This window comes from Cavia porcellus, unplaced genomic scaffold, assembly GCF_034190915.1.
Source record: "Cavia porcellus strain 051 isolate PalLab524CR breed Dunkin Hartley unplaced genomic scaffold, mCavPor4.1 scaffold_1, whole genome shotgun sequence".
In the NCBI taxonomy this organism is placed as follows: Eukaryota; Metazoa; Chordata; class Mammalia; order Rodentia; family Caviidae; genus Cavia; species Cavia porcellus.
Window position 1 is genome coordinate 40,049,136 of NW_026947484.1, and position 24,588 is coordinate 40,073,723.

Consider the following 24,588-nt stretch of genomic DNA (forward strand, 5'->3'; position numbering starts at 1 on the left):
GGGACAATCAAAGCAGTTAAAACTATCTTTTTCTCCAATCTTCAAAAATTACCACCCTATATCATTTAGAATCCTCACTTTGTAAGTAATGGAGAACTCAGTTCAAATCGACTTAAACAAGAGAGGATTTATCAGCTCTTGTATCTGAAAATTCAGAGCAATGGAAGACAACACCGATTTATCAGCTCAACAATATCAAAAACCTGGTTTCCTTTCCTCTCCTTTCTCTCTTCCTTCTAATAGGCACTATCTAATGTCTTTCTTCTCTCATTGTGACCAAAATTAATTCCTGCATTATTTCCACATATTCAAATCAGGAGAGGAACACTGACGCATCACTTCACATCCTATAGCCTAGATTTTAGGCACGACTCTTTTCCAGGCCATTGAAGAAAGCACCCACTGATTGGCTTTGACTTTTACTCCCTCTGTATAGAGACAAAGGGGTAGGTTACCTTGTTACAACAAAAGAATTATTACCCACCCTACAGATCTAGGATTGCTGAAACAGCCATTCTTTACCCTGCTCGTTCCAACCCAAACTGCATAACCACTGCCTAATAAGAAAGAATAGGAAGGATGCACCAATCAGGTCAAACAGCTGTTTCTCACATTTCAACAAACTACTGTATGTCCACTTGATTCCTTAATTCCCAAGATGGTCTAGGAGCTTTCTTTCTCTTTTTTTTAAATTCGGCTTTTCTTTATTTTAAGTTGTGAAATGATTTCATGATTACAGAAGAGTTCAAAGATATTAGAGAGAATTCCTATATATTTTCATTCAATATCCCTTACTTTTAACATGTTACATAACCATGGCATAATTATCAAAGATTAACATTGATACAGTAGTATAAATTAAACTTCACACTTCACTTATATCTGACCAATTTTCTTAATCATATATTTTTATTTCCCTTTGGGTTCCAGTCCAAGACTCCACATTACATGCAGTTTTCATGACACCTTAGATATGTCAAATCCAGGTTTGATTTTTCTACCTTTCCTCGTTTTCCATATATTGGAAACTTGGGTATGCTGTTCAAGAATTTTGCACCAAGTTCCTCATTTTTGGCTATTTCAATGTTTTCTCATTATTCAACTGGTAATATTAACTGTGGAAAAATTGCCAACAAAATTAATTATCTTTCTATTTTGATGTATATTTGTATATCTTAATGGTGTATAATAATGCACTTATACAGTGTATAATGATAAAATCAGAGTGATAAGAATTTGCACCTCTTCAAACAACATGTGGGACCAGCCAAGATGTCCACCAATGCATCAATGAATGAAGGAATGGTGTATATATATACATATATATACACACACAATGGAATAATATTCAGCCATAAAATGAATGAAATTCTATCAATGATAGCAACATGGGTAGCACTAGAGGTCATTGCAATGAGTAAAATAACCTGGACACAGAGACACACAGCACGTTTCCCACTCATTTGTGGAAACTGAAAAATCAATCCTTAGAAGAATGAAGTGGAAGAGACTAAGAAGAGGGAGGGAAGACGGAAATAAGTTAGATCCAAGGTGCCAAAACCCTGTTAAAGAAGAAGGGTCAATTCTGGCTCTTGGCAGCACAGCGGCATCTCTGCTTCTGATCGCCAGTTCCCCAGCTTCCTTCCTCTCTTTCCACGCTCAGAAGTAGAGTCACAGTGCTCCTTCATGCTCTGTGGAAATGAATGGAAGACAGAGAAGAAGACAAGAAAGCAGATTTTACACTATAAGCCAAAGTTAAAGAAAGACATGGCACTACCAGTTCAGCTAGGGGTTCCGTACACTGGCTTATCAGACATAGATTTCTGGACTCACCCACTGTATGTGATCTATCACACAGGCACCCCAAGCAGGTACCCAGGAATGGAGAGAGGGAAACAAGAAGCTCTCATTTCTGGCACAGCGCCTTTCAGACCCCGTGTCCACACCTTCCTCAGTGGCAGGCATCTGGACACCAGCTATAATTCTACTTTCTTTATCAGTATTCGTCAGCATGGTGCCAACCTGCCCAGAAAATGTGCTCCATGACAGACTGTGACTGTAGCAATTTTAATATTAACTAATACAACTAAATGCCTTGGCTTAGTCCCTCAAGGGGATTTTTTTCCAGAAGATGAAAAATTAATAATATTATGTATTCTAAAATGCATTTATTTTTCCAGCTTTTAAAAAAAAAACACTGCATGAAAATCCTATCCTGGAAACAAAAGACATACAAAGAAAAACAACAAAGCAAATGTCTGTGAAAGATCAGAACATGATTTAGTTTGAGCAATGCATTTTGAAAAGAGAAAATCATCATTGAACTAAGCAGTCATCTGCATACAAAGCATGACACATTCCCAATGAGATTTCTTTCTAGCTTTGTTTATGTAACAACTTTTATTATCACCCTCAAATGGACCTCTAGGTTCTGAGCCCTGAATTAGAAATGATATATGTAGCAAGGTTTCATAAAATTTGCCCAAAAAGTAAAGCTTTTTAATTCTATTTAAATGTGGTTTGTCTAGTAAACAAAATACATTGTCTAATTTAAACTCAAAGAAACCTTAAGTCATTTAAATGCCACATTGATTACCTCTTCTATTGATCCAATGAAAGAATTTACTAACATGCTGAAACAGTTGAATGGAGCTTCTTTGCTTTTTTCCTTATTTAGTACACAGTTATTTTTTAAAAAATCACAGGATAATGTAGAAATCTGTTTCTACGTACCAAGTTCCACAATTTCTCACATAGCCATTAATATCGAGTACAATTGTATGGTCTTGATTACCTTCCTTTATAACTTTTACTAACATATTTTTTGCCTTTTAGTAAGAAACCATTTTCTCTCTCAACATATTATTCTCTATATCTTTCCCAACAAAGAACAAAGTCTTTTCAAAAACAGTCAACAGCTTGGAAGTTCTAATACATTATCTATTAGACAAACCTTTTTTTATTACAAACAGAACTATACTTTTAAATTAAAACATGTTTTACACAAACAAGTTTTGCTGAATATTGGAAAGAAAGATTAGAGTTTTAGTAAATCTATCTTCTAGTTAGGATAGGCACTGAGGTAACTGTAGCTCTTTTTATTAATAATTCTACTACTATTATTATTTTGGTAAACATTCCCTCTTGAGAATTAAATATGCTTTCTAATCATCATACATAACCACTGATATTTTCAAGTAATCTGGTTGCTGATCTGAGTTGGAATCTGGAGACCTTAGCAAACCTCAAAGTGAGGTACTGTATCCTGGCCACTGGGTCAGAGGGAATCCCAAAAGTTTATCAAGAGATTATGTCCACAAAATCTAGTAGATGCGTCTGCACATAGAGACTACGCAGAGATGAGCTGGCAATGATAGATCAGAAAGAAGGAGGCATGAATGGTAAAAAGAGCCATCAGACATCTAAAATGGATATTAATCTAGGCTCTTTGCATACCGGGATACCTTTTTGAGTACCTACAACTTCAAGGAGTGGGTAAAGAGGATCAACCAGGGGGTAACAAGCTACCTCAAACATACATGAATAGATTATAGATGTCTCTGTTCTTTTTTTGCAATCTTTTGAATCATTCTGAAAGTAATTTCATTTTCACAGAAAGCATTGAACAACCTTGTCAAAATGATCTATAATTTTCCCTAGGAAAATATGATGTTGTTGTCATATATAATTTTTTTTTCGAAAGTCCTAATGGGAGACAAGTGAATTTCTTCCAAGGCTCCCTTAAGATTTTGAAAACGCTTCTTTCTCTCCCAAAGAAAAATGACAACTTCTAGTTTTCCTGAGACCCACACAAAAAGAACCTATTTCTAAGTTTCCATGTAAGAACTGGGACTCCAGTAATTCTACCTAGACCCTCAAATTGTTTTTTGGCTCCAAAATTCAGGCAGCTGTCTAGGACAACCCAAGGCCATCCCATGACCCACGTGAGCGCAGGCTGCGGCACGCTTTCCTGTGCTCTAAGCGCCAGGGCCAATGCAGGCACACACGGTATGATTCTGCAAAGCCCTCTGTGGAAGATGAAGAATCAGACTGAAATTTTTCATACCAATCCTTTCTCCTCTTCTGAATTTTCCAGGCAAATGCTTCAAAATAGCTCTATCCACAAACTCTAAGAACTTACAAGTAAATGACAAAAACAGTGTCCCCTAACCTAGAGACTAATAGTGGCATCAAGGTTTAAGGGTCCTCCATTGTTAAGCTATTCAGATTTCCATGACTGGAAGCTAAGGAGACAGCCATAGTTCATGGTTTCCCTACAGAGTCAAGGAAAAATGGCTATTGGCCCTTTCAGATGGACCCAACGCTCTCTGTTAGCCCAAGTCAGTAACTAAAAAATAATTAATAATGGTTTCTTTCAAATACATATAACATGGTAATTATGAAATCAAATTACTTTAAGTTTCAAACATCTTTTAAAACACAGTTAAGTCTGGTGATCACATTTTCTTTGAAATACGAGTCAGCTTTCAAAAACCTTTCTTTTGAAATGCACCAAAAGTCTAAAAATGCATATTTCATCAGAAAGAAATTTTCATGAAAAGTGTATATGGACTACATCTTAGACAGCATTTGCATTTCTGGTACAAATGTCTAAAAAATACAGACATCTACTATATTTGCTGACTTTACTCATAAAATTCAAAGCCATGGAACATTAAGGTATAGATCTTGTACCTAACAGAAAAAAAATCAATTCATGTAAGTTCCTGCTTTATCAGACAAGATATTATCCCAATTTAGAGATGAGCAACAAAAGGCTAAAAAAGCTTAAGTGACTTATCCAAGAGTCCAGGTTAGTAACCAGAGGGAATAACAGTACCACTCCGGTCAAGTTCCATCCTTTCCATTGGAGTGCTTCTTCTAAAATGTTGCCTTGTGAATGATTCTAGCTAAAGAAAAAAATAAAACCTATGATTGCCAAAAATAGCTTTAAATCACCTATTTTAGATAATTGACTTCTAAAATTCAATATTTATTTATACTTGGAGAAAATTACAAAATATGTTATATGACTTCAATAATTAAGAATTAAATGTCCTAAGGAGTTATTGTGCTCAAATTATATTACTTTACTACTACTTTTCTGCAGGATGAAATACATATTAGTAGACAGAGAATAAGACAAAAATGAGTTGAATTCTAAAATTTAAGTTAGAAAGTGTCTGAGGCAAAGAGAGAAAAAAATCACAAAGTAAAAGGAAGATAAATGGCCATCTTCATAATGTAAAAAGAACAAATATTTTATTACAAAAACATATACATACACAAATGCATACATGTATATGTCCATTGAAGTAAACTAGTATGTAATAAGATAACAAGAAACTTTACTATTGGGCTCCCTATCTATGTAGGTACAGTGGTACCCTGATACATGAATTTCCATGATTCTGAAAAAGATGGCAGAATCCTGTAAAAAAAAAAAAAAAATGGCTAGTCATGTTCGTCACCTGATGCAGGGTTCACAAACAACACACTTTTACCAAACACTTCTGTTTGCAATCCAAACTGCAAACGAAAGCGTTTGTGAGCCAAGGTACCATGGCACATGTATTCTAAGTGCCAAACAACTATCACAAAATTTCACTATGTGAAGACTTCAAAGTTAAACACTTCCCATAGTTTAATTTATATTTTAATTCTCTTCAGAAAAATACACAATGCAGTTGATTTCAAGTATCAAAAATAATCATTCTTAAATTACATTTACAACTTTAAATAAGAAATTATTTTTGTTATCTATAATGGAAATCTTTTAGAGCTATTTCTTGCCTTCCCAGACTAAGTAGCAGAAAATAATTTTCTGTATACTGACAAAAAAATTTTTGTGAACAAAACAACCTCTGGGCCTGCTGGGCTAGTTATGGATATTTGCCTTCACTCTGAATGACTCCAGAAGGCCATGCTTACTGGGACAGTACTTGATTTTATGCAAGTTTTTGACTTCTCCTTCAGTATCAGATTTTCAACTGTTATGCAGAGTGTTCATATCATAACATTTAGAAAAGGGGTCAGAGTAAATTATTTCTAATTGAGTATTGTTTTTGGAAAAACATTAGAAGTCATAACTCTCTTCTTCCTGATGTCAATTAACATCCTAAATCATTACAGATACTGCAAATAATAAGACATGACCAAAGGTAACTTAAACAATAAAGACTTACTATCACCAATTGCAAAGTCTTGAGAAATTTCCAGGTTGATAACTTCCCTGGTTCAGCAAAGTCAGAGTTCCAGTTTGATTCTCTGAAGCCCTCTTTACTTTCTCTTTGCAGTTCCAAGGGGGTCCTATCAAACACCCTATCACGTGCAGATAACATCACATACAGTAGCAATTTGCAGTTTCCCTGTCCCAGATGCCATTTTAAAAGCAAGAAAAGTTTTCCAATGAGCCCTTCATGAGGATACATCTATTTGTGTCATTGTCCATAACTGTAACTCCAGCCCAGGACTTAACAGTCAAGCCACCGTGATCAGACTCAATCAATATTTATCTGCCTGAAAAGACGGAGGAAAAGAAGAATGAAAACACTGCAGTTAACAAGCAGCAGAAAGAAATAGCTGGTTATAAAATGCTCCCTTTTTAATGACTCTAATTTGCTGCTCCTACTCTGAGATGGACAGTGAAGATCCCAAAGATAAGCTTTTGAATTTATAGCTAAATTCAGATTAAATACATATTGCTGTTATTTCCTCATGAGTGAGGTATGTATTGCTGTATTAATTTCATGGTAATTTTTGGAAGTCTTGGAGAATCCTTTGGTCTCATTTCTCCAAGCCAAACCATGGGTGGCTAAACATTTATTTTTTAAAAAAAAATATTGATTAATGATCTTTTCCATACCAACCATTCTACTGGGCACTGAAGACACAAGAGAACAAAAATGAAATTATTCTGACCCCCAAAGAGCTGTAAAGAACTACAGCTAAACTTCATATCGAATCATTATTTACTAACTGGGATTTAATCAAGGACAGGAATTAGAAACCAGAAGTGGCATAAGTTTCCTTCAATAAACACATCCTATCAACATGTGATATTAGTAGTCTTATTTCTGTTTTTTCAAAAACAATACTCAAATCTTATTTCACATGTTTGGTTTCTACACAGTTTATTTTGTTTTACTTTATCAGAAAGAACACAAAAAGTTTGAGTTTGATCCATGGGTGAAAGCGCCACACTGAGCATGACATTCCTGGTGGCTGCTTTGTTTTACTATTCCAGAGTTAAACAAAAGGCTGTCTGGCAATATTTCCTTCAACAACAATATTTTGGATATTTTGTCCTATTATTCCAGTAAATTTCTAGTTTTGGTTTTCTTAACACTAAATATTCTCTTTTTAATTTAAATTAAAATGGAAATTATCTTCATGAGATTTACAGGTCTTGAAATCCTTCCTGTCGTCTCCTTCCATCAGTTTCTCTTTGATAAGTATCCAAAGCAATCATTAAATAAGGCTACCTTGATGTCACAAATTATATTTCTTTCCTCAATTAGCAAAATCAGAGAAGTCTATTTCTATATTCTCAAGAAGATAATACATTTGAAAATTTTATAGAATTATTTTTTAAATTTGTATTAAATATCCCGACCTAGAAAATAGTCCCCACAGTAAAATTAATGATACAACGCTCTAAAGGCTGAAATAGACCACTATAAAGAGAGCTAAATTTTAAAGTTTAAATTTTTATACAAAATATGATAGATACTATCAGTTATTTCAATGTTTAGAAGTAACTCACCCACTAACACACATCAAAGGAGGAGAGTATTTGCAATCATATTCTTGCAAAGGTATAGAAATACCAGGTCTTTGGAACAAATATCTGTGATTTTTTTCTCTTATTTATGCATAATCCCAGTCAAATTATTGTACTGCTGGTACAACTGAATCCATTCTCCATTGTATTCTTGAGAAATGTGGTCTCCTCTCCACACTCATTTCCTAAAGACAAGATAGGTTTATTTATCTTTGTTTGCCCAATATCACTTGTTAAAGTACTTTCCATGTGACAGGCACACAATAAACATCTTTCCTTCCCCATTCCTCCTGTGCAATTTAAGTAACCTAATAGCAATCATCAGAATACTATTAAGTCAACAGGGTCAACTACCCAGGAAAAAAAGAAAATATCTTTGACCATTCTTTAAAATGATGAAAAATCATACACTCCCATTTATGAAACTGCATTCTAAGATCTTACCATGTACTTAGGAAGTATGATACTTAGGCTGGATCCTATTGACTTGATTGGATTGAGAGCTGCCCAGAGGACTAAAAGAGACGATTTCTCAGCCTGCCTGTGTGGGTCAAGGCAAGGATATTCTTGCATAAAAAGTTAGGTCCCTGGCTTCTTCCTCTATGACATTTTTCTTCTAATGCTTTTCTTCTCTTCCACCATGAACTGAGCTCTGCTCCTCCATACCTTTCTCCCATCATGTTTCTGCCTTGGAGTCAACTGATTTTAGAATGAATCTCCTGAAACAGTTACATGAAACTCCTTCTCTTTAACTTGTTAATATTGAGTATTGTGTCCTTACAACAAGAAAGCTAATAGAGGAAGCTAAAATACAAATTATTAACATTAATCATCAGTCATCATTAATCATTAGTAGGGAAAATATATGGCACAAGAGTGCTAGAGATAGGCTTTAAGAGATACTAGAAGAAAAACAACTCTATGCCAAAGTTGTCAGAAAAATATTTACAGAAAAGAAGGATGTAAAGATAAGATTTAAAAGTAAAATGGGATTTCCAAATGATTTTGGAGAATTGAATGGTTGTGAAATAACTCATTTAAGAAAGAATATAGAGGTCAATTCATAGAGCTAAAAGTTCATGTACAGATAAGAGCCTACTGCTGATAGCAGCATGGGAGACTAGTAATGACTTTACATGGTCCTTCAATTACAAAGTATTTAAGTTCTTCTAATGTTTTTAATACATTTTAACATATTACATACTCTTCAATGGCCTTCTAGATTTACAGGAAATAAATGATCATTAAGAATGAATTTTCTCATTCTTTCTTACACACCACACACACACACACACACACACACACACACACACACACACATCAGAGCTGAGAACAGTGAGATTTAAGGAGAATCAGAAAGCAGCATTGTCAAAGAGGTGGCAGCTCACAATACTTCAGCAGACAGGAGAAAAATTCAGTGGCACAGTGGGAAAATAAACATGAAGATCCCAGGCTTAATCCTGAGACCCTCTAAATTAGCTGAAGTGCTACTAGTTATACAGCATCCCCCAACTCTCTGCAAAGCAATATAAATATTTGTCAGAGGAAAAGATGACCACTTTAAGCCTTCGGGATTCTCATAAATACCTATCAAACTAATATTAACTCACAATCGACAATCATCGATAGAGAAAAAAGGAAATGGTAAATTTCATTTGGAAAAGTAAAGAAATCATGTGGTGATGATAAAATGTCAAATATTAATTACTATAGAAAATGTTTGAAGAAATAAAGGATAAAATTCTGAAAATTAGCAGTCCACAGCAGATTGTCAGAAATCATCAGGTAAATTTATAGACTAGCCAAACAAAACTTTTAGAAATTAAAAAAAACAATAAAAGTAAAAATCCAATGTTTAGGTTAAACAGATTACACTCAATAGAAGAGAGATTAATGAGGAAAAATAATCATTTAAGTAGATGTAGAACAGATATTTAGAATTCAATACTCAATCAGCATTAAAAAGAAAACTTTAAGAAAACTAGAAAAAAATTCTCAACCTAAAACTCATTAGAAAAATTTAAACTATTTCCCTTTTAATACAGGAAAATAAAAGCTTAACACTGTTTCTTTAATATGTTTGGAAGAAAATATAGAAAAAAACCTAATTCCTATCCTCATGATAGGGAAGCTCTAACTTAACTGACAAAAAGAATATTCACATATTGATAAATTTAACTATAATTTTAAAATTTTACTCAACAGCAAAGAAGGAAAAAAGCTAATTTCAAGTAGAATAAGATATTTGCAACATATATAGCTGACAATAAATCAGTAAACAATATAGAACCTCTACAAATCAATAGAAAAGGACAGAAACCTCAATAGAAAAAGAACAATTGAAAATCAAAGCAAAAATTTTGCTAAAGAAACACAAATAGATAAACTAGTAAAAAGATACTCTCAATCAGAAAACTATAAATTAGCATATAGATGACATAGGATTCTACATTCACTAAATCACAAATTTTTATATAGCTTAAGAGATAATTTGTAGGAAAAGTTTGACAGAAGAGGTGATTGTTTTTCTCAAGAAGATTTACATTTACTTGCAGAAGGTAATTAAAGAAACTAGCAATTCAAGATTACCTCAATCCAACTATAGGAGTTGAGAGGATTCGAACCTGAGCTGTGCTGCTTACCAAAACTCATCTATTTGTGTTTCCCTTAAATACCAATAAAAATATTTCAATGTCCTAACACAAGGTATAGGACAGTGGTGGTGAACCTTCTCATGCATGCACAGCAGGCTGATGTCACTGAAAACTCTTAAAAGTTTGCCATTGCTGGTATAGAAGAATCATAGGCCGTCACTTGAGCAGACCTGAACATCAATTTTTGCTCTCTTCTCTTGGGAAACTATCAAAATTGCTGCTTCATCCATCTCTTCCTAAATAACCAAAGGCCCCTAGGATAAAAATGGCCTCAAATTCCTTACTTACCCCTCTGGGTTTTCACTTTCAGATTTTGGGTCCATAATTCTTTGTAATCCTCACTAGCAGACTTTAATATTCCTCAATCAGAGTCTAGTTTCAAAGAATCAGATACGCCATCAGTGGGGCTAGAAACCAACGGAAAACCTTTGTAAAATTCTGGTTCCCTGGCTTTATGTTACAAACAACCTCAAAATCTCTTATCTGGGCTAGAGATGTAGCTCAGTGGTAGAGCACTTGCCTGTCATGCACAAGGCTTTGGATTTGATCCCCAAAACAAAACAAAAACTCTCCATTCACCCTATAAACTTCTCAGCAAAATATTTCCAAATTCTTCAGTAAAGAGGCAAGTTTTTTCTCCTTCCTCGCCGCTTGCTTCCTTCCGCCAGCAGTTCCCGTGTATGTGAGTGGTCTGGTGCCTTCAGCCACTCGCTCTCACCTGTTACCCTAATCTTCACAGAAAACAGGGACTGAAAGCAGATTCTCTGCCCAATGGGGTTATGGGTGCTTTTTTGCTCTCTATTTTTACCTGTATTTTTTAAAGTTTCTGCAACAAACACGGTTGTTTAAACTTCTCATGTCTACTGTTGTAACGTTTCTTAATGATTTGTGTGCTATTATTTAATACCTCTGCATAATTTGATATTTACCTCTGCTAAATCAAGGCAGGCTGCTCCATTTGCACAGGTGATTTTCATGTTTCCCTAGGGACTTTAAAATTTTGCAGCTGTTTTCCTGTAGAACTAATTCCTGCACAGGTGTCCTTGCTTATATGGAAGACTTACAATCCTATTTCCAGGCTTCCCTGTCAACGAGCTTGCACTTTTACTAATGTAGCACTCAGATATGGAAAATTAATATTTTTCCTTTTCTTTGTAGTATAATGAGATAATATTTTTGAAATATTTCCAGATGTACTTTTGTACCTTGGAAATCATGCTTTTCTACTCATTGCATACTCTTACAGAGAAAGGGCTGAACCAGGGAGAATGACCATCAGATTTCCCCTTGCTCAGGAAATATATGTAAATCTCAGGTCTCTGCCCATATCATTTTTCTATAACACATTCAGACTCTAAAATAACATGTAAAATGTGTTGTTGAATAACCTACTTTGCCACTAAAGGAACTATTCTTACTTTTTAACCTTTATCAGGCTGTCACTTGTGGCACTAATATGTTGAGAACACCTCAAATTAGTACTACGAACTCGATGGCATAAAATACAAGAAACTTATTTTCTCATAGCTCTAACAGCCAGAAGTCCAAAAGCAAGTGGTAGCAGAACCATACTCTCTGCAGAGGATCTACAGGAGAATTTCCCCTTGCTTCTTCAGATTCTGATGGTTGTTGGTAATTCTAAGCTGCTTTGGTTCCTATCTGTATCAGTCCAATTCTGAGTTCCGTCTTCACACAGCCTTCTCTTTTCTATGTCTGTGGCTTTCCAATTCCATTTGTATAACTACTTTTTCACTGTAGTTCAGGCTTGTTCAGGTAATCTAGGGTAGTCTCATCTCAAGGTCCTTAACTATATCTGCAAAGACCTTTTTTCCAAATGAGAAGGCTATGTGAACACCTGTTTATAGGGTAGAGGGAGAAAGAGATACAGAGACAGACAGACAGAGACAGTTACAAAGACATGAGTAAGAAGATGGGAGGAGAGGAGGGAATAAATTGACGACTGAAAAGTTAGACTCACAGGAATAACACAGGTAATGGATGGGCTTTAATAGTTAAGTTTCTAATAAAAATAATACATTATCATATGTGTGGCTGGGCATACTTCATATACATTTAATTTAAAATCTTGTAGGACAACAGTAGATTTTATCCAACCTTGAATTGAAATTCAAGTGCCTAGCCTAGTATTCTTCACATGGTAATCAAGCAATAAATAATGGAAAATACAATAATACATATTGTATAAAATAAGTCTATGGTTACATACTACTCATTTTACCTTGACTTATAATTAGCTTTAAAACCATCAGATTTCACAGAGTCACTATAATTTTCAAATATTATTTTTCTGTAAGATGCTTAAAAACCAAGCATTATTTTAGGAACCAACAAAAAAATTGAGACCTAGGGAAAAACATGAATTAGATAATAAAACAACTGCAGGTATTTTTGCTATGGGAATTAGAAAGGTAAAGAGAACTAAGGGAAGTCTACTCAGCATTCTGATGTGTCCCAGAAGCATTTTGTGAGAAGTCTAGATGGAAAGCATAAAGGCATAATGGTGGAGAAAAGAATGGAGATCCTCAGAGAATTGCCCTCCAAATAAGGGAAAAGATTACCTTTCAGGATAGGATTGGTGTCACTGAAGAGGAGACAGTACACCTAAATACAACCCCCCAAAAGGAAAAGAAATTTTTAATGTCAGAAATATAAAATAATTATAAAATCCATAAAGCCAACTCTGTAAAATAGAAGCCATAGGTTATCATGAGACATGAAAAAATTATACTCCTAATAAAAATTCAAAACATGATCATTTTATTATCACTTAATCCAATCATGCCCAGCATGAATTATGCATGATCACTTGCTCACTAAAATGTGTCTGAGTGTCACACATATGTACATAATCATTTTCCTCTGTTACAGTGGCTTGGTGTTCTGCTTAGAAACAGCTGTATTTCCTGAGTTGGTATATGTAATTATCTGAAAATTATGTCAATAAGTAAATTATCTTTTTTGAAAAACTTCCTACGAGATTACCCAGTGGGGTTCAGAAGGACTAAATTTGTATCAAAAATATTGTCACCACTGAAAATCTGGTAATGATCAAGAACCAAGTGTATCAATCGTCAAAATTCCCAGTGAAATACATACCCTTCTCCCTCCAAACACTTGCAGATGACCAAAAAAAGAAAAAAATCCTAAACGCAATAAAGGAAAGTAAGATAATAATGGGAAAAAGAACTCTCACTAAGCATAGAGCTCAGTGGTTTTTGTTTCCTGGAATGCAGAAAGAGAAAGCACAAACATGTAAAGGTCACAGCGAAGCTGACTGCAGAGGTGGCCACTGATCCATCCATGTGAGCACAGGCAGGACCTCAGAATCCAGCCAAAAAGTAAGGCGCATGGCAAGAACAAAGTAGAAATTGGAAAGATCCTGGCATTCTCCTACCCTTAAGGCCTCCACTGAGAGCTGCTGTGCTTACTTCCACTTAGTGCCTAGACATCTGTTCTAAGTCATCTACTCCAGCTCCTGGAGGAAGATCAAGATGGGAAGCCTTTGGGGAAGATTCCTGCATTTCCCTGCAGGCTGTTCATCTCTGCCTAGTACAAAGAGCAATTAGCACTTCCAGAGTTAACCTCCACTTTCTCCATAAATATGAATGGACAATGAAAGTCTCCAGTATTTCAGGGAAAGATACACAAAAGTAAAAAACTATGGCAAACAGCTGACCCAAAAACATGGGGGCTGGAGATTTAGCTTAGTGGCATAAGCACCTGCCTGGCAAGCATAGGTCATGAGTTCGATCCCCAGTACAAAAAAAAAAAAAAAAAAAAAACAGCTGATCCAAGAAAGCTGATAATTCATAAAAAATGGAAACTAACTTTTATCCAAATAAGGATTCTTGAGCTGGAAAACATACTGTATCCCTAAAATTGGAATAGGATTATATACAACAACAAAGAATTTTTTTAAATCACCTTTCCAATTCATTGGAATTAAAAATGAATTGGAAATTAATTCTAAAAATTAATTTTAAAAATCCAGTAGAAGAGCTACCTTAGAAAACAGAAGAGACAAAGATAAGTGCTTGTCAGATATTAATATAGCTGCAATCATATTAGAACCCAAATTCTGATTCCAGAGATGTGAGACACTGTATTTAGGGGAAAAGGGTACTAAGGATTGAACAAGAGTCTTCATGACAGTAGGAAGCCCAGACACGGTGCCTAAAGAAACCAGCACTCAAAATTCAGTCAACACACATAGTCAGGCTAAAGTATGAGTAGAATTTATTGTAAAGTGGGCATAAAGAGAGTTACACCTTTGAGGGAAAAGATGAGTGAGGTCCTGAAGGTATCTGCTTTAGTATCTTCTTACATACAGGAGAGTCATTCCTGGGGTTCACCGAACTATGATGATTATCATTGTATAAACAGTGTTTGTATCCTCATTCTTCTTAGCAATTACTTTGGAATGTTGATATCTAAAATGTCTTCATGCTTCTCTTCAGCTAGTCATCATACCCTCAGGGACTTTGGTCATATAATAAACTTACAAATGAAACTTATGAAAGATAAATTAGGTCTCAGCCCAAAGACAGAGGCTCTTTCAAAAAACTTCCCCTTTTTGATTCATGGCATAAGCCAGGATTGGTTTGTTTATTTGTGTTTGTTTCAAGACAGGGTCTCACTAAACCAATAAATTGGCCAGGCTGTGCTTTACTTTTGATATTTTTGCCTCAGTTTCCCAAAGGGCTGAGAATACAGGTGTGTACCAGCTTTGGAGATTTTTTGTAAGACTTTTTGTATGTTTGTTTTTTAAACAGTCTTTCTGTATTGCTCAGGCTGGTCTCGAACTCCTGAACTCAAAGCATCCTTTGGCCTCAGCCTCCTGGTATGCTCTAATTACAGGTGTACATGCCCAGCTGAAACCTAATTTCTCACAAGCTTCTACCCATGCCGCCACTGCTTGAAAAGAGACCACAATGTTTAGTCATAATGAATTGTGAAATTTTGGAACAGGTAACATTTTAGAAGAGAAGAGGGAAGAAGAGAGGGATGCTGGGGATGGGGAGGAGGGGAAAGAAGGAGGTCCAAAGAGCGCAGTCCTATGGGCCCCAAATCACTGTTTGGAAGTGTTAGCAAGGCACTCACCATGACCCCATCTCCCTCAGCGCTCTCCTTCCTGGTCTCTCTCCAGCTTCCCTGTCGTTATTGAATTCCAAGACAGGGTTTGTTCCTCTTCAGCTTGTTTACTCTTCAAACGAATTCAGAGAATCAGGATTAATTCAGTGCTTTATTTTGCTTAGGAAGACAAAATTTAATAATGACAGAAGTGAGACTAGGTCATGCCAACCTTTATCCAATTACCTCTAATTTACCACACAATATGAAACAGGGAATACTCATTTATGAGTCTAAACATTTAGAATATAACTTTTATATTAAAAAAGAGACAGTCACAGCAATATCCTAACTTATTTTTCTTTCCTTGTTCTCAAGGTAATAGACTCACAGGAAATTTTTTTAAGTTTTCTTCTGCAGCAAAGTTACTCTAGTCACAAATTTACGTAGGTTAAAATTATAGATTTTAGGCTACACTTTGTATATTACTGACTGATTTTAAAAGTTCTGATGATTAAAGAAACTATATTTCAGCCACTGATACTTCAATATTCAGGTAGGCTAGCTGGTGAATCAAAAGGCTTGCTAACTTTGTTTTCCAAATTTGAATGTGTCTTTCATTTTAAATGTCTTTATTTTTATTTAATACTAATTATTTCATAATTTGAATTTTTATTTAAAAATTCTCTATGATACACCAATTGCTCAAAGAAATGTTTCTAGAGAGCTCCAAGTTAAAATGATGGCCTATTTTGTCTCTACAAGCAGGACCAATGTAATGCTTTCATATATATCATCCAGAGAAAAAAATGAGTGTTTATACTATTTGAGAGAGAATGATTTCAATCAAAACATTATTTCTAAATATTTCTGTTTTTAAAATGGCTCCTCCTTAGAGAGAAATGCAGATTCTGACTCTAAAAAATAAATAAATAAATGTTCCTGGTAACTGTTAGAGTTTTCTGGCAGAAGCAAAAGTACAAAATGAACAATTTTATTAAGTTGAGGACGTGGAAAGGAGCACACAGCACATGGTGGCTGGGCTGTCTCCTTCGACCAGATACAGAAAGGCAGAGGGTTACATGACCTCTGGAAGTGGCGCATGCGATAGATATTGATGACATGTTAGGAACCGATTGGAATTCTCTGTGCGTGTAAACAGGAAGGGGAGCTTCAATTAGGGCTGAAGAAGAAGCAGGAAGTGGTAAGCGTTCCCACTTTGGCCTTCTGCCACATTAGACCATCGCCATAACTGTACAATAATTTATACTAGGGCAAAACTCTTTCAGTAACAATGTATTTGTTACTCTTAGTGAGGCAGGAACTAACTAAGAAATGGCTGGAAACAGAAGGCAAGCCCTGCTTTGGACCCCACTTTCTGGGCTAGATGCAGCTTCTGAGTTGAACATTAATCCAAGTCCAGGATATCCAGGGTTAAATACAATGGGAGGAAGTAAGAACGTAATACACAGTCTCAGGAGTGCACCCAACCCTTGACTGAGTCCTGCCATAAATACCATGACATTGACTATGTAGTTCTGATCCTCCCCATCATGGGCTTTGGGCACCATGACAGTTTCTCTAAGTGCCATAAATTGGAGAGGCAGCATTAAGCTGCTCTCTGGCAAGAGCAAAACTTCAGACCAATTCTTCAGCTCTTTGCAAACTCATGATTAATACCCTCACCACCAAGGTTTCTTGGGCCCATGACCTCTTTTCACTGGCTTGGAAGCTCTTTCAGAATTTTCTGCTCAACTGTATGTTCAGCATACTAAGAAACTGAATAAGACCTTAATAATCTAGTAACATTGTCTTTGCAAGCTGATCAGGAAGTAGGCGGATTGTATTCCAATTTGGTCTTTGTCTCTGGTAGCTCATTGTGGACACAGGTCACACATTAATGGTTATTTAGATATCTGCCACTGAAAGTTTCCTGTGAGAGGTAAACAGAGTCATGAAATGGAGTATTTCAGGCTCCACCAGGCACAAGACGATTCTACACAACATGCAGGTCTATGTTTTGTGTTTCCAAACATGAAGTTTAACATGTCTGTTTTGCTCCCAAGCTTTTGTTCTTCCTGATACTTTGCTCATCTTTCTCTTTCGCTTTGAGAGATAGCTGTGGATAATATGGTCTCTTTCTTGGATAGCACCTACCTCCAGCTTATCCCTTTGGTGCTTACTATGATCAAAATCTCACTTGGCCCTTTCCCATAGATGGCATCCTTAATGAGGAATTTACTTCATTGTCCCAAAACCCAAACTTCAGGAGACAATCTCAGTCCATCCTTTTGCCACATTTCCCAGTTGTCCTCCTGGATGCTGGGAAGCTCACTTTTATAGACAGGAGCTATGGTCTCCATTTTGCGGGAACCAACAGACCTACCTACTTCTTTTCTAAATCTGGACAAACACCTCTGTTCCTTCTAACTCCGAAGGAAATTGCTGAAGTCCTTTATTATCTGAATCATGGGAGGATAGTTTTCTTAACCGAAAGATACATCCACTAGGTGACTTTATTTTGGTCTTCAAGGAACCATAGTGAGCCACAGGCTATAGACTGACACAGGCAATAAAGAGCACTTGTGCCTTCCACTTTACCAGAGATAGCTGGTAGGAAATGTGAAGCTGTCGGGGGATACCCCAGTCCTCAATGTCTAAATCTCCAGCTGTTATGGCTTATATCTAGATGTCTTCTCAAAGCTTTATGAACTCATAGTTGGGCTTTTGGGAGGTGGATGAATCATGGTGTATGATACTGGATTATGGGCTTGAAAACTGGATTAGTCCTGGAAGGATCTAAGGTGTGTGTTGGAAGAGAAGCTATCTGTGCCTCAGGTATCTAGGACAGGGCCACTGCTTCTCATGAGTTTGGCATGGCTCCATAAGAGACATACATAGCCCAGGGAGCTGATGTACAAAATGACTTAGCCCTCTCCTAGAATAATAAGCTCCTCTCTCGTTCCCCATATCACCACAAAGACATGTTTTGTTGAAATTAGATGTTTTTCCTTTTCTGAGTTTTATCCTCTCCTTACATTCTCTGTAAAAAGCCTCTTACGTTGACCATATAAGTAAATGTGTTGCAGTCATTGGGCAGTTCCTTTCTCCCATAAGGAGAGGGGGCTTTACCTGACCTCAGCTTCCTGCATTCTAACTCATCTTCATTTCTTCATCTTCCACTGTCTTCCCCCCAGAGTCTCAAGAGCTGCACTGGATGCAGCATGTGTGCAGATGAGCAATATGTAATAGGGAACAAACGCACTCTGAGGATGTTACTATTTCCCCTATGGAACCAAATTGTGATTATAACATGGGAGATCAGCATGAGGGAAAAGATGGTAATGGTCCTTATTATGAAAACAAATCCATTAGGAACCTATTAACACAAAAGGGTGAAAGAGATTCCACAGGGCTAATAGGAAACTACAACTGTTTTTCATATACAATTGGAGAAAGCTTTCCAAAAATATACAAACTTTGACCTGTTTTCAAGGAGGGATGGCCTGAATGGGATGACATTTCATTATTCAATCAGACCTAAATAGTTGGCATAAATTTCAGAACCTTCAAATGTGTTCCTAAACTCCTCTGGCCCTTTTTGTATGTTCAACAATAAGGATCTGGAGAAAAGTTAAAGGGGATAATCTGTGAACAAAGGCATGCCAAAATTATGTCTACTGCAATTGACAGTACCTAAAATTTAAGCACACCTAAATTGTTCAAGAAAAAGTTCAAGGCTAATTAAGGTAATGGTTCCTCTTTAAATGCAAAGAAACTGGACACTGGATGCATGACTATATTATGCCACCACTCAGGCCCTGCCCTATTAATTAAGTGGCTGATGTTACCAATCAATGACACTGAAGAACTGTCTCCCCTCCCAAGGAGGGGCTAGCCAATACTCTCAATGACCACTCTGATGAAAAGAACTAAAAGAGCCCAGGGCAAGCCATAATCCTCCTTTCCAGAGCACTGGATAACCCTGAACATCATGGGTAAGCAAATTCAATTTCTTATCAATACAGAGGTAATACGTGTCTTAACTTGCTTCTCCAGTAAGCCCTCTTTTAGATCTATAGCCATAAATTGAGATGGGGGAAGCCCCCCAGTCAGAGTTTCTTTACTCCTATCTTTATATACCAATTTAAAGATCAAATGTTTAACCATGAATTCTCGTGGTTACCCTAAGATACCCTACTCTTTCACTGAGGGCAAATCAATTATTGAAATTAGGAGATATTCTTCAAACCTGGAAAAGCACAACTGGTTTTTACTTCTTGAGAATACAAAACTTCTCTGACTTTCTTAGTCAACAGGTAGATCCTCACGTATAGTATGATTAAACTCCCAAAAAAGCAAAATCACAGTAACCAATGTGAGAGGAATCAAGGACCCAGAGGCAGGTGCATCCAGAGGAAGTCAGGTGCCTGACACCACGGGACCACAACCAGCATGGGAAGAACCAGGGGCTCCATAACTGGCCCTTTTTTCTCAATTTTTTTCTTTTTTCTTTCCTTTTTATTCCTTCTTTTTTTCTTTTTTGTCTCTTCTAAATAGCTGGGGAGAATGCAATCCTATCCCGCAAACTCAGAGACCAGGCTCAGATATTCCCTTTACTACTCCTTCATCCTTTTTTTCTACCTTCTTCCCTAGTTTTTAGTTTGTGTGACTATCCTTTGTCTTCCAGCCTTGCTTCTACTTTCTTCTGTATTATCTTTGCTTTACACACTACCCTCCCTAAATTTCCCAACTACAAGGAATGGTTATTCTACCAAGGAGAAGTACTTTGCATACAAACTCGTAATTTATGATCAGTTCTGTTATATAACTATAGATTTTGCTCCTATGGTCTGAAATACAAAATCAATAGTTGCCACAGTCTGTCAGTTTCTAAATTGTGCTTCATGTTATTGTTATTGCTAATTTTACTACTTTAGCTAGGATGTCATATCTGTTGTAATCACTTGTTCTCCCTCCTATAACAATACTGAGAAGCTCTGAGGAAATAGTCTCATCACAGTTGTGCACCCAAGGACTGGCAATTGAGCCAAAGAGATACCAACATACCATGCTTAAATAACTAGGAAGGTAGGATCTTGGCACAGACATGAACCTGGAATTTCCTACACAGAGAAGACAGCCCTGAAGAACAGACTTAACCTGGAAAGGCCCTGATATTAGTGATATAGGTATCTACTACAAAAACTTACAAGCTCATCACAGAAAACAAAATAAGAATTTTTGGAGTAGAAAGTGACAATAAAACAAAATCAAATTCAATATCATACCTCCAGCCCACCCAGAATGAGTCCAGGAGATATTCACATACAAGAAATTGGAAGACACAAAACTGAAACCTGTAAGATGATAGCAACTAAAATATAGAAACAAATTCATGGTGCTATACAGAAAATAATATCAGAAATAATCTCTAAGGTAAAAAATTCAAAATTTATAAAGGAATTGATCAACCAATCTAGAGTAGAGAAAGATTAAAAAAGAGATGATGCTAGGAAGATAATGTAAACCATAAATGATCAATATAGGGAAAAACAGACTGCATGAAACATATTCAAACAGATACCCAGGAAATTAAAAGTTTCATTGAAAGCTGGCAAAAATCACTTTAAAATATTAATGTTTTTGGTTGGATCATTGAACACAACTGTTTGCAGTCTCACTGTTTGAATTTCCACTTTGTATGCTTTGATACTATGATTTGAGCAACTATCTCTAAGATGATAATATGTAATCTATTAACTGATGATTTCTTACTGTTTTTTTTGTAGTTCTGTATGACTTATACCCTTACACCACTTTGTTTTGTTTTGTGTTTTTCTCTTTTTCCTTTTAAATAAAATTTAAAAAAAAAAACTAAAAACAGACTTTCAGACCTTGAAGACAGGATTGTGGTTAGTGATAGTGAAAGGAAAGATCTATTGAAAACAATAAATATCAGGAAATAACAATTTAACTATTGCAAGACAATGAAAGGTAAAAGAATATACGAATAATTGGGCTCAGTGAAAAAGCAGGAGACAATGCAAATGACGTAAGAATGTTAGAGAAATAATAGAAAAAAATTTCCAATGAATGTGAAGAGAATCTGACAAACAGAAAAGTGAGGCATGTAGAAATTCATACAAAATAAATCTATACCCAGTCACATAATAATCAACATCCCAGATATTCAGCACACTAACAGAATACCAAAAGCTGTTAGAGAAAAGGAATCACCTTTACATCACCTATAAAGTGGGAATTCAAACAGCCAGTTTGAAGTCAAACAGTTCTGTTTAACTGTCCAACAAAAACTTAGTAACATGGCTGTCACTCCTATACACTTAAACATACATTAAGTTATCCATATCTTCATTTAAGTTTAGATTAAACTAAAGCAAGTTAAAATCATTCTGAACAAAAAATGATAATATTGCTGGATTTCACATCATGACACTCCATGATCAGCACTGGGTACTATAAAGCCTTTTTTTAAAATTTAATTTAAAGAAAGACTAATAAAACAGAAAACAGGTAGAAATAATACATAATTTCAAAGAAAAAAATAAACGGTAAGAAATCACTAGTTGATGACTACAGATTGTCTTCTTACAAATAGTTATTCAAGATAGTAAAGTGAAATATATAAAGTGGGGATTCAAACAGTGAGACTGCATCCAGTTCTGTTCAACTACCCAACAAAAACTTAGAAATATGATTATCAATCCTATACACTTAAACATACATGCAATTATCCATATCTTCAATTATGTTGAGATTGAATAAACCCAAGCAGGATAATATCACTCTGAACAAATAATAATACTATTGCTGGGTTTCACATTATGACACTCCAGGATCAGCACTGAGTATTTCAGTGTCTCTTTTTCTTCAAAGTATCTGTTCATTTCATCATGTGTCATAAGATCAGTTCTCATAAACTATTTATAGATTCTACACATGCATGAGTCTTAACATGGATTTCTATCCTTTCTATATTAGAGAGAGAAACAAAACAAAGCAAGGCAAAACAAAACATATTCCTATAAACACATGAAATGAAATAAATATATAAGACCATTGTAGAGTTCTACCATTGTTCCTGTGTTGTCTCTTGATATCTCCAATAGAATTGGCTGTGTCATCAGACACAGTATAATTGAATATATCAGTACATAACAGCATTAATAAAAACACAACTTTGTATATAGTATAGAACTTCAAAAGCCAGCAGTTATCAAACCAGGATGTATATCGTAGACTCATCATTTTCAATGTAGTTGCCTATACTCTCAGACTTGATGCTATCAATAATATCAGTTTTGAATAAAATCTTCTCTGCCTCATTTCTGTTATACTCTTTTTTTGCCATCAGTTGTCTGCTTATCTTCTTCATTCTGTTTTCTGCTCCATTCATTGAGGCTCTCTGCCACTGTTCCTGGAATCCTAGTACTTTTCTCTCTCTCTGGAATGCTCTGCAGTCTTCTCTGTAGACTTGGATTGATGGTTGTGAATTTCCCAAGTTCCTCTTTGTCTTGGAAGTGTCTTGTTTCTCCATTAATTTCTAGAGACAGTTTATCAGAGTATATCAATCTGGGATACAGATTGTTTTCTTTCAGGGCTTGGAATATTTCACTCCAGGTTATTCTTGACATGATGGTTTATGTTGAGAAGTCTGCCATTCTGATAGGCCTTCCTTTATAGGTGATCTGTTTCTTGTCTCTAATAGCTTTTAATATTCTGTTTTTATATTGAATTTCTGTGATCTTGATTATTATATGCCTGGGTGTAGCTCTGTTTTGGTTGTAGGTGGCTGGAGTTCTGTATGCCTCATATATCAGAATATTGTTTCCTTTTCCTATATTTGGGAAGTTTTCCTTAATTATTTCTGTGAATAACATTTGTAGTTCTTTTGTTTGTTATCCCAGCTTCTTCATTCACATTCTTTATTCTCAAGTTATAGATCCTTTTTTTGTCTTCTAGCCTTTGTATTGTTACTGCTTGTTTCCTTGTTATTTTTTAAAAGTTTTCCCTTTCATACTCCCACATTGCTAAATTGTCCTCCAGTTTGGATAATCTATTTTTAGTTTCTTTCAAGCTGATTCGCCATCTTTCCATAGAGTTTTTAATTTACTGGTGATCTCTTTGAATCTGTTTCACATATTCTATATTCTTCATCAAATGATTTTCTTCTTTGTTTAAGTTCCTCCCTTCTTCTATCTGTGTCTGCTTGAGAGGTTCTTAGTATCTCTTTTATTAATCTTCTTATATTTTGCTTTATTTGGCTAACTATTTCACTTTTGAACTCATCTATTAGGTCCCGAATATATCTCTTTATGTCCACTGCTGCTGTGTCTGATATTGCATGTTTACTGTTCTCATTCTCCTTTGTAGTTACCTGTCCTGGGTCAACGTTCTCAGGGTTCTCAGACCTGGGGACTTTTTGTTGTGGCTTCCTCTTCCCATCATTTTTGCTTCTTCCAGGAGGCCCCAGTTTCTTTCTTTGTTGGTTACAATTCTTCTGAAGCACACTGGCTAGATGATCCTTCCCACTGCCATGTGCTAGTATGTTGCAGACAGGGACAGCATATGCTGTCCTCTCCCCTCCAGATCAGTCAAGCTGCTGTGGCTGCACTGTATTACTTTTTTTTTTTTAAGAGGAAAAAGAGAAAAACACAAAACAAACCAAAGCGGCGTAAGGGTACACGCAATACAGAACTACAAAACAAAACAAAACAAAACAAAACAAAAAACCATAACAGTAAGAAATTACCTGCTAGTAGATTACACACTATTTTCTTGAAAATAGTTCCTCAAATCACAGTATCAAAGAACACAAGGTGGACATTCAAACAGGGAGACTGCAAACAGCTGTGTTCAATGTTCCAAAAACATTGATAAAGTCAGCTATTTAACACCCCCAAACACACTTGCTGTTATATCCGTTAGAGATCCTTTTCTTTTTTTTTTTCCCTCTCTTTTTTACAACAAAATTTACACATCTTGGATTTTATTACTCCTTAGTGCTTATTACTTTCTTTGGGGGGGGGAAGAATA

The 24,588-nt window shown here is 35.7% G+C and overlaps 2 long non-coding RNA genes across 2 annotated transcripts in view; both read right to left on the bottom strand.

Annotated features, from left to right (window-relative positions):
• Positions 1-5,294: 5,294 nt before the first annotated feature.
• Positions 5,295-11,082, bottom strand: LOC134470964 (uncharacterized). Its single transcript, XR_010040259.1, has 4 exons — positions 10,726-11,082; positions 7,766-7,968; positions 6,186-6,519; positions 5,295-5,431 (listed from the first exon to the last, which is right to left on the bottom strand). It is a non-coding gene; the product is annotated as an uncharacterized LOC134470964 (long non-coding RNA).
• Positions 11,083-15,541: 4,459 nt separating this feature from the next.
• The window catches only part of LOC134470969 (uncharacterized), a 32,264-nt gene continuing 23,217 nt past the window's right edge, over positions 15,542-24,588 (bottom strand). The window contains exon 3 of the long non-coding RNA XR_010040263.1: positions 15,542-15,661. This is a non-coding gene — a long non-coding RNA (uncharacterized LOC134470969). The remainder of the gene's footprint in view (positions 15,662-24,588) is intronic.